General features: G+C 38.6%; 1 protein-coding gene across 1 annotated transcript in view; it reads right to left on the reverse strand.

The window, feature by feature from the left end:
- Window positions 1–5,248: 5,248 nt before the first annotated feature.
- The window catches only part of LOC111543867 (cytochrome c oxidase copper chaperone), an 8,403-nt gene continuing 3,460 nt past the window's right edge, over window positions 5,249–10,191 (reverse strand). Inside the window, exon 3 of the mRNA XM_023214224.2 lies at window positions 5,249–5,382. The gene's annotated coding sequence lies outside the window, so the exon portion shown is untranslated. The remainder of the gene's footprint in view (window positions 5,383–10,191) is intronic.

The following is a 10,191-nucleotide window of genomic DNA, read 5'->3' on the forward strand; positions in this document are numbered from 1 at the left end:
AGTAGTGAGACCCCCGTCTCTTAAAAAAACTTTTTTTTTTCATGAGAAGACATCACAGGGAAGGTGACTTTTAATCTGGTCTAAAAAAATTTTCCCCAGCTACAGGAGGGCATTCCAAGAAGAAAGAACAGATTGTAAAGTCAATTCCAGAAGTAAAACAAAATATGTGGCATATTCTGGTAACAGAGAACAGCTTGTTGTAGGTGAATCAAAAGGAGCAGCAGACAAGGGGCAGGTGAGGCAGGCTGGGGCCAGCTTGTGAAGTCAGCAGAGTCAACAAGTGTGGTCATGAACTCAGCCTGGTCTTCAAACTGTTTGTTACTGGTCCATGCTGGTTCACGCTGGAGTAAGGACAGAAATTGTGAGCGTTTAGACATTTTTTATAGCAATTTCACAGAGAAACTATGGCCTTTGAACAAAAATTCTGGGTTTGTATAGTATATTTTAAAATCTGTATGGGTTTATTTCATTTTCCTGGTGTTGGTCTGTGATGAATTGAGGGAAAGAAAAGCTGGTTCTTCACCACATACAGTTTGAGAAACACTGAGCTTGAGGCTAACACTTTCCTAGTATGGATACTAAAATAAAACAGAGGCATACTTTTATGCTCCAGACACACAGTGTCCAGTTGAACTTAAGCAGACACTATTGGTTGACTTCCATAGCCATTTCCCCTTTTTCTTTAGTTTATGCAAATCTAGTTTTGCTTGGGCAATATGTTAAGGAAGGTGGGCTTTTCCCCAGGTTGCCAGTGCCTGATCTAAGATTGGTTGAAGCCAAGCACAGTATCTCATTCTCCTTGGTAGTGACTGGCACAAAAGGAGACATGTGAGCAATGAGATGTAAGAGAAAGTATGTGGGGGAGCTTCTGGGAAAAAGCATACTCCCTGATAGACAGCAGGCCTACCTTTCATCCAGGCTCGAACAGTTGTGTGATGATGTAATGCTTGAAGTTACCATAGTCATGAGATATGATATGCCTAAGGATGAGAAGGATAAAGAGCAGGAAAGTAGAACAAGCCTAGGTTTTTTGTTTGTTTGCTTTTTTAAGACAGGGCCTTGCTTTGTCAGCCAGGCTGGAATGCAGTGGCGCAATCACGGCTCACTGCAGCCTCAGTCCTCTGGGTTCAAGCAATCTTCTCACCTCAGCCTCCCAAGTAACTGAAACTACAGGCATGTACTACAATGCCCAGTTAATGTTTTTATTTTCTGTACCGACAGGTTCTCACTGTGTTGCCCAAGCCAGTCTTGAACTCCAGGATTCAAGCGATCCTCTGGCCTCAGTCTCCCGAAGTGCTGGGATTACAGGCACGAACCACCACACTTGGCCAAGGCTAAGTTCTTGAAGCCACTGTCTCAAACCTGGAGCTTTTAATTTCCAAACTTCCTAACAGGGAGATAAATTACTTTTCTGTATTGCTTGCGTCAGCATAGTCGGGTATTCTAGTGCTTGCTTTTGAAAGCATCCTAATTCAGATCTCCCTAAGGACAACTCTTCAGGGAACAGTTCTCTGAACATCTGCTAATTGTCTTATTCTATAAAAACTGAACATCAGAATTATGCTCTACTAATAATTTTCTTTCTAAAGTTTGAGTAAACTATGAGAGGAATTCCTCCTACAAACTCAATTTGACCATTCAGGGTGACCTGTTAGATGAACAAGATGGTGCAGTGGAAATCCGGTTGTCTATTCAATATCCAATTACCTCTTCCTCAATTGTGACAGAATTTGTTTTGTCCAGATATCAAACCTGCACATGGATCTAAGTGGGGGTGGGGTGGAGGTGGGGAATCTTGTATAAGCCAATCAGTAAAAGGTATTCTGTTGATAACTATTACTGGTCCATAAAAATACATATAACCTGATTTGGCTCAATCAGACCTTTAGAAAAGGGACTAAGAGTCCATGCCCAGGAAATGGTTTCTCTCTCTTCTGCTGCACTTGAACAAGAAAGCACATGATGGGCTTCATCAGTCCTGGATGAGAAAGCTCTGAGATGAAAATAACTTGAGTCTTGGATGAAATTAGTGATCCTACGATATCATCACATTTAGAGCTGACTCTAACTGGACTTCCAGCTATGTGAGTTTTCCTTATGAGGATTTTCTACTACTTGTTATCAAAAGCACCATAATCAACACAGACAGAACATCTAGCACTTTTTAATACCTAAAGAAATAAATACTGGGCATAATCACACATGCACTCTGTTTAGGAAAGCATCTTGGAATATCCATCATACCACTGAGCATTCAACTTTATATTTCTATGGTTTATATATATATATCCACTAGACTATAAGCTCTCTGAGGGAAGAGTCTATGTCTTACTACTCTTTGACTACTACTCTGTATAGTTGGCATATAGTATGTCCTCAGCAAGTGATGAATCAAACAGCCTCTCATCTTGAAAAAAGTATGTCTGATTCACACATGAATTATCAACACTAGGGCTGTTCCCTGCAAATAACAGGCCTTCACTAAGTATGCATTAAATGAATTTATAACTACAAATACATGATGTTTACACTGGATAACTAGTACACCAAAGAACACTGGGCTTCGACTTACATCGCAGGTTACCAGCTATTGGATCAGGGTGATTTTCTTAACCTCTCTGAGCACCTATACTCACCTGTAAAATAAGGATCATGGTTTTTCCATCACATCATAGATCACATTAGACCTGTGAAAGATGTAGTAATCCCAAGATAGGCCTTACTTAAGGATATGATCCTGTCTTCATCAACCTTCAAGTTAAACATTTCAAGGTTAGACAAAGGGGGGACTAGAAAGAATAGTGTGACTATATCCACACTGAGTTTAGTCATTATTGTGAAGAGCAAAGGCTTAGCAAAGAGGTGCATTAGAATGTGGTTGTTACCCACTAGGAGGCCAAGTTCTTCATTTTTCAAGTTACTGTGGTGATGCCTCTTATCATTATTACCGAACTGTTGCACATCATCTTTGGGAAGACTCAAGCACTAGGAAAGGGTGGGCAGAGGGTCTTGTGAGATGTACTTTTAAGTGTTGCAGAGGCCAAAAAGGGTGCTTTCAGGTCCTTTACAAATCAAGCAAGCATACCAAACTGGCAAGTTTTAAAAAATTGTGTTGCTCAGAGATTAGGGAAATCAGTGCTCTGAGACACTAAGGTGCAAATGCGTATTTTTTTCTAGAGATCATTTGGGAGCAGTCCTCACTCAAAGCCTTGAAAACATGCATGGCCTCTGGCCCCTCCTTAGCTGAGTGATTAGTAATGGACACTTGTAAAGACCTTCCATAAGGAGACTTCTATTGCAGTGTTATCAGAGTAGCCAAAAGAAAAAAAAAAAAGGTGTACACACACACACACACACACACACACACACGGAGAGAGAGAGAGAGAGAAATGTTATTGAAGAGCGGTCCTATTGTAGACTGGTGGGATTTCAGGACATTTCTTCCTTATTATGTTTCCATTAAACCAACCAACGAAATAAAACAAAACTTCAGAATTTAGGTTATCTGACATATATACTGTTCTAGACTGAGATCCAATTCCTAGAATGGCATCTGACATACAGAAGACACTCTATATGAAGTATTTGTTTAATGAATGAATGTCCAAATGTGCAAAAAGAAAAAACAGGGTATTGGTTAAATTATGGTTAAGTCACAGATGAATTTATACACAGTCAATCTATATGAAGTATTTGTTTAATGAATGAATGTCCAAATGTGCAAAAAGAAAAAACAGGGTATTGGTTAAATTATGGTTAAGTCACAGATGAATTTATACATAGTCAATACAAATGACACCGTAGACCTATACTCACTGATGGTAAAATACATTAGGGGCAAAACATGATAATGTTATAACTTCATTAAAAATATACAGCACAGAAACAATTTTATTTTTGTTTTAAAAAATGTATAAAGGCATAGGAAAAGTCTGGACTAGTATATATTAGAAATCAACAATGGGTGATAAGGTTATTGATTTTTTTGTTTTATTTTTGGTAGTTCCAGGACATATTCAAGCAGAGTTTGGATAACCATATGCCAAAGATCTGTATTGGGTGGGAAGTTGGTTCATACCTGTCTTAATTGTTCAAGATTCTATTCTTCACGTAGATTATGTCTGTAAATCAAAAAGTGCTTACTGAAGTATATCCAAATGAATATTCAAGTAAAAATATAAACAAAGTAAAATAATAGAGAATGCTAATAACAGTGCCAAATACTGTGTATACATCATTTTTAATTAGTACTTCCCATCCTGTAAGTTAGGTATTACCTCTATACTTGCTTTTTGTTCTTTTTTTTTTTCAGCTGAGAAAAAGAGACCCAAAAAAGCTATCCCTTGCTTGAGGTCACATAGTCAGCTATTGAACCTAAGTCTGTCATACATCAAAGCCATGCTCTTAATGAATTAGGAAAGAATCTTAAGGAATCATCTGATTCAGCTCCTTATTTTATAAAGGAGAGACTTTTTCCATCACACAACGACACATGAACATTACATATCTTCTTACGTTCTCAGTATCTTTTGTTCTTGAGATTTTAGACTCAATGTACTTTATAAGCAGAATATGATCATACTTCATTAGCCCATCAGCAGCTACAAGGATGACAAGGTTGCTATACTAAGGAAATCACACTCTGTTCAACTCCAGGCATCACCATGGCATAGCACTGAGCTGTTTGATTAGTGACTTTTAGTACCAATTCAGTCTCCAGCCTAAGCCAGCTTCTAATTAACAGACAACTGTCTAACCTGTAGGCACAAAACTTAAAATCCTAGTCTATTTTAAAATATAACTAGCCATGTACAGATTCATAATGCCAAACAGCTGAGATCTTCCAAGCCGTATCACCTTAATCTGATCCAAAAGCTAAACTGACTTTTCCAAAAGACAGCTAATAAACAGTAATGGTTTAAATAATAAGACTAAAGGCTTGTTCCTACCTTTAAGAAAGTTAAAAAAAAAAAAAAGTGTTGAATGAGATGATATGGCTACCACACTGATTCTGAATTGGTAAAGGGTTATTTATTTTACTTCTATTCACCTAATTCTGGAGATTTCATTGGTTGAGATCAGTATCTGCCTTCTCCTGACAACAGATATCCAGAGTTCCCAGAATGACATTCTAATAAGAACATAAGCACTTTATGTTACAAGATTTGTTGATATATATCCTTTGGGGGAAAAAAGCCATGTGAGCAAATGAGGAACACACACACAAAAAGAAACACAACTGAAGATCTTTCACTAGTAATATTTTACTTTCTTTTAAAAATAAATTATAAATACTTTTTCCACATATCAAAGTTCATCGAAGAACTCCCAAAATTAATCTTCTTCATTCTTCAGGAATTATTTATTCACACAGCAGACCACCTACCGGAAAAGATTTGTTTTAGAAAGTCAGATTTCAAACATCATGCCAGATCTATGGAGTCAGGGAATTAAGACCACTAGAAATGAATGCCGCAGATGAGTAATTAATTAATTACCAGAATTATTCCAAATCAGTCATAAAATTCAAAATCAACATTTTAAAATTCTAGGTTTGCCTAACTAAAAACATCAGTGAAACTATTATAATATTGTTTACCCTTTAAAAGTTTCTGAAGTAAAAACTCCCTCTCTGTGTGTGTATATATATATATATAAATAATACATGTGTGTTTGAGAAATACGTATTTCTCAAAAATATCCTCCAAAAAAGGCTAAAGCAGTTATTTTTATAGATACTCAAGAAACAAGACTTGCAAACCCCTCTTTGCTGATTCAAGTATGCCTGGCAAAGATCCACAAAGTAGAAGGCAGAAGGTCAGCTCAGTACCCAAGGCACTTCCTGTGGAAAGTTACTCACTTAATCCCAAATGCAAGATAAGGGCAACCCTTTAACATTCATTTGGAAAAATCAAAAAGGGAGAGTAGCATAGATAGGGTTGCTGATCCAGTCAAGTCAATACCAGGCTTCTCACACTGCTCCCAGTGCCTATCCCAGAAGATTGAGAACAATGGTAGGAAGGTAATTAAATTGGAGTAGCTAACTCTTCAAGTCTAATACAAATACTTGCCTCACTTAGCTGTTCACTTCATTTGGTTTAGATAAAGATAAACCACATCCAGACATAAACATCTAAACTCTCTCTTTTCTAAAAGGCTCAAAGGAAGAATATATTTACAGAAAAGCTTGGAAAGACAACCAAAAGCGAAGCCATTCAACCTTTCAATTATAGCAGCCCATAGCATTGTTACCACTTTTGCTACTGACCACATATCAAAAGGGGCTATGTGGTAGAAGACCCTGGATTTAAACCTGTTTGGTTATATCTCTGGATGTAAAGTCCTTGACTGGAGGGATAATCTTTCTCCCCTCGGCATTTTCCAGGGTCTTAATAAATATCTGTTGAATGAATAAACGTTTGAATGGCAGAAATTACTCTTTCTGGATTATCTTGGGATCATATTTTCATACATAATCAGTTTTGTGTGTGTGTGCGTAAAATTCAGCATATTTTAAGCACCCAACTATTAAGTTGTTAAACTTAATATTGAGTATCGCCACTACTCAGTACTAGTCCTTTAATTTCTTTCAATAACTTTAGTCTCCAAAATGGGTTCTTTAGGCTTCTTCTGACCCCTAAAGGCAGAAAGACAGTAGCCATCCATTTCCTTCTTTTTTTTGAGACAAAGTCTTGCTCTGTCGCCCAGGCTGGGGTGCAGTGGCCGGATCTCAGCTCACTGCAAGCTCCGCCTCCTGGGTTCACGCCATTTTCCTGCCTCAGCCTCCCAAGTAGCTGGGACTACAGGCGCCCGCCACCTCGCCCGGCTAGTTTTTTGTATTTTTAGTAGAGACGGGGTTTCACCGTGTTAGCCAGGATGGTCTCGATCTCCTGACCTCGTGATCCGCCCATCTCGGCCTCCCAAAGTGCTGGGATTACAGGCTTGAGCCACCGCGCCCGGCCGTCCTTCTTATATTTCTAATGAGGTTCTAGGTTCTTGTAATTTCTCTTTTCAGTAAAAGCAGTCAAAAAATAGAAAAAAATTGTCTAAAATCACCACCATACCCATTTTTTCTTGAGTTTTCAAGTCTCTGCCTTTGCCACTACTAAATTTTCAGATAATTTATGTCTAGCATTATCTCTGCTATTCGTCTTCAACTTAGGCCAGTGGTTGTTAAAGAGGAGTGCACTTGAAAATCATCTAGGAGTTTCTCAGTCAACAGGTGCAGACCAGGGCCCAAGTTGTGAATTTTGGAAAACATTCTTCAGATGATTCTGAGGTGCACCTCTGGGTAAGAACTACTGGGTGAATGTAGCCTACTTTCACGTTAAGTATAAAAATTGTATAATAGATTTATTCCCAATCTACTGTACTCGAGGTACAATTAAGATCTACTTAGGAATAACATCAAAATCTACAAAAGTTTCTGAATTAAGGAACTTTCATGATCATTGCCAGAAAGATCTAAGTTTGCAAAATATTTTTCCTTTGAAGCTATTCTCAGAAAAATGTGATCTAACAGTCTAAGAAATACCAATTTAGGTTAAGTTTATCTTATAGCAATGTAGACAGTTGTGTTGGATTTCACCCTCCAGACAATGGCCTGTTTACTCCGTTATATGCAACTGTACATTTCAGCAACAGGTCTTTCTAATTAGCATTCATAATGAGGTTTTAAGATTGAAGATCAAGATTATGTGCAATTCTAAAAATGAATATGTTGGAATAAAATCTCATTAAGTACAAGGAGTGAAGTGTAAAGTGCCTGTGATTTGGAGAATATAAAAAATCTGAACTCTAATGTAATTTGACCACTATCCACTCTTAACTTGAGCAAGTCTTTTTTGACTTCACTGTGCCTCCATTTCCCCATGGAAGTTGGGGAAATAGGACACCTGGGACCAACGAGGATCCAACACCTAGTCCTCTTCCAAAAATATTATTACACTGAAAATGAAGAACATGCAGTTTGAATTCTTAGAAAGGTCCTACATGGATTCAGATTGTTCTTCCTGTAACCAGGATTCAATAATAATCAAGTCACATACTTAACAGACCTCAACTGAATATCTGCTATCTACAACTCTCAAGGTATGAGCTATTCTGTTCTGGTTTTTACAGATGATTTATTTTACATTTAATCATCACAACTCTATGAAGTAGTTTGGGCATGTATTATTGTCTCCATTTTACAGATGAGGAAACCAAGGTACAGAAAGTTAAGGACCTGCCCAAGACCAAACAATCAGTTAAACAGTAGATTTTCTAAGTCTAAAGCTTTTGCATTTTCTTTTACACACAAATGAAGTACACAGACATAATTCTCACTCTCTGCCCCAATAACATAAAGAAAACTATGATATCATATGGTACTTTTGAATATATGCCACTTACAACAATTGTACCACCTTTGTGGTTCAGATGAAGTCCAAGATAAGCTTTTGATATTCCTAAAATTAGCATTTTTTTTAATCACTCTTTTTTATCAAGGCAGGTTCAGCACAAGCCTACAGCTTACACAACTGATGAGGGACTTAGATCAGGAACAAGGAAACCACGTACAAATGTTGAGGCTGCATCTTTAAAAACAGTTAATAAAGTACACTTATACTTTTTAAGAATACATTCCCCTTCAAATTTACTTATTTTACAAAACAGTTCATTATGGCATTTCTTTAAATAACCATCAGTCTAAAAGCTACTTAAGCATATCATATACACAACAGAAGATACACCATACTATATATAGAATCACAAAATGTATTATGGTTCTCTTTTTATAAATAATAAGTGAAATTCAGAGGAATAATGTCTTGATGAAGCTAAATGTAGCTGAAGTGAAAAACATGCTAAACTAAACATCAAAAGAATAAAAATAAAGCCTCAGGACTTTCAGCCTAGACTGTTTTCCATTACACAGTAACTTCTTATCAGCTTGCGACAAGTTCCTTATCCCTTCTTTTTTATAGCTCAGTGAGGAAGACTGGCCATATGTGAAATTCCAAAGAGGCAGGAAAGAGGTGCAAGGGAAAGAAGCCAGGCTCTCCAGTACTAATATATTGGCATGTGGCTTTGGCATTATCTCTCAGCTGTTATTAAGTTAAAAGTGGTAGTGTGGTGTGGAAGTTAGGGTAGGGGTAAAAAGCAGAGGGAATCGGCCTGGAGACTGAGGCTCCAGTTTTGATACTGCACAACCCACCTTGGGGGTCATTTCATAACCATTAGCTTTAATTTCCTTATTTATTCATTCATTGAACAACCCTCCATTGAGCACCTACTATAAGCCAGGCATTGTTATAGGTGGTGGGGATATGACAGTCAATGAAATAGAAAATTCCTACTTTCTCAGAGCTTACATTCTAGCTGCCGTGAAGCAACACAGATAATTAAAAATACATATAATATGCAGGTGACAGTGTATAGAATAGAGTAGCCACTAGCCACATGTAGCTATTAAAATTTTTAAAAAGTAAAAATTCAGTACCTCAGTCTTACCAGCCACAATTCAAGTGCTCAACAGCCACATAAGGCTAGTGGCTACCAGACTGGCGAGTGCAGATACAGAACATTTCCATCTTCACAGAAAGCTCTATTAGGACAGCACCATGATAGAGCGATGGGGAAGGGATGTAATTTACATGGGGCGTTGAGGGAAAGCCTCTCTAATAAGCAGACTTTTGAAGAGACCTGAGTAAAGGGGGCGTGCGGGGTCGGGGGTGAGCTAAGTTGATAACTGAAGAAAGAGCTTCCAAACAAAAGAATATCATTTGTTTGTGGAACTGTTGGACACATATCACTTAAGGTCCCTTTTAGCGCTTAAATTTGGATTAAGAGTTCCAAGTTCTTTTTAAAAATGGCCTGAGGTCCACCACCCCATCTGGGATGTTAGGAGTGCCACTGCCCGGCTGCCCACTGTCTGGGAAGTGAGGAGCGCCTCTGCCCAGCCACCCCGTCTGGGAAGTGAGGCGCCCCTCTGGATGGCTGCCCACCATCTAGCAAGTGAGGAGCACCTCTGCCCGGCTGCCACCCCGTCTGGGAAGTGAGGAGCGCCTCTGCCCAGCTGCTGCCCTGTCTGGGAAGTGAGGAACTCCTCTGCCTGGCTGCCACCCCGTCTGGGATGTGAGGAGCGCCTCTGCTGGGCCGCCCCACTGTCTGGGAAGTGAGGAGCACCTCTGCCCAGCTGCCCACTGT

Source organism: Piliocolobus tephrosceles, chromosome 2 (assembly GCF_002776525.5).
Source record: "Piliocolobus tephrosceles isolate RC106 chromosome 2, ASM277652v3, whole genome shotgun sequence".
NCBI classification, from domain to species: domain Eukaryota; kingdom Metazoa; phylum Chordata; class Mammalia; order Primates; family Cercopithecidae; genus Piliocolobus; species Piliocolobus tephrosceles.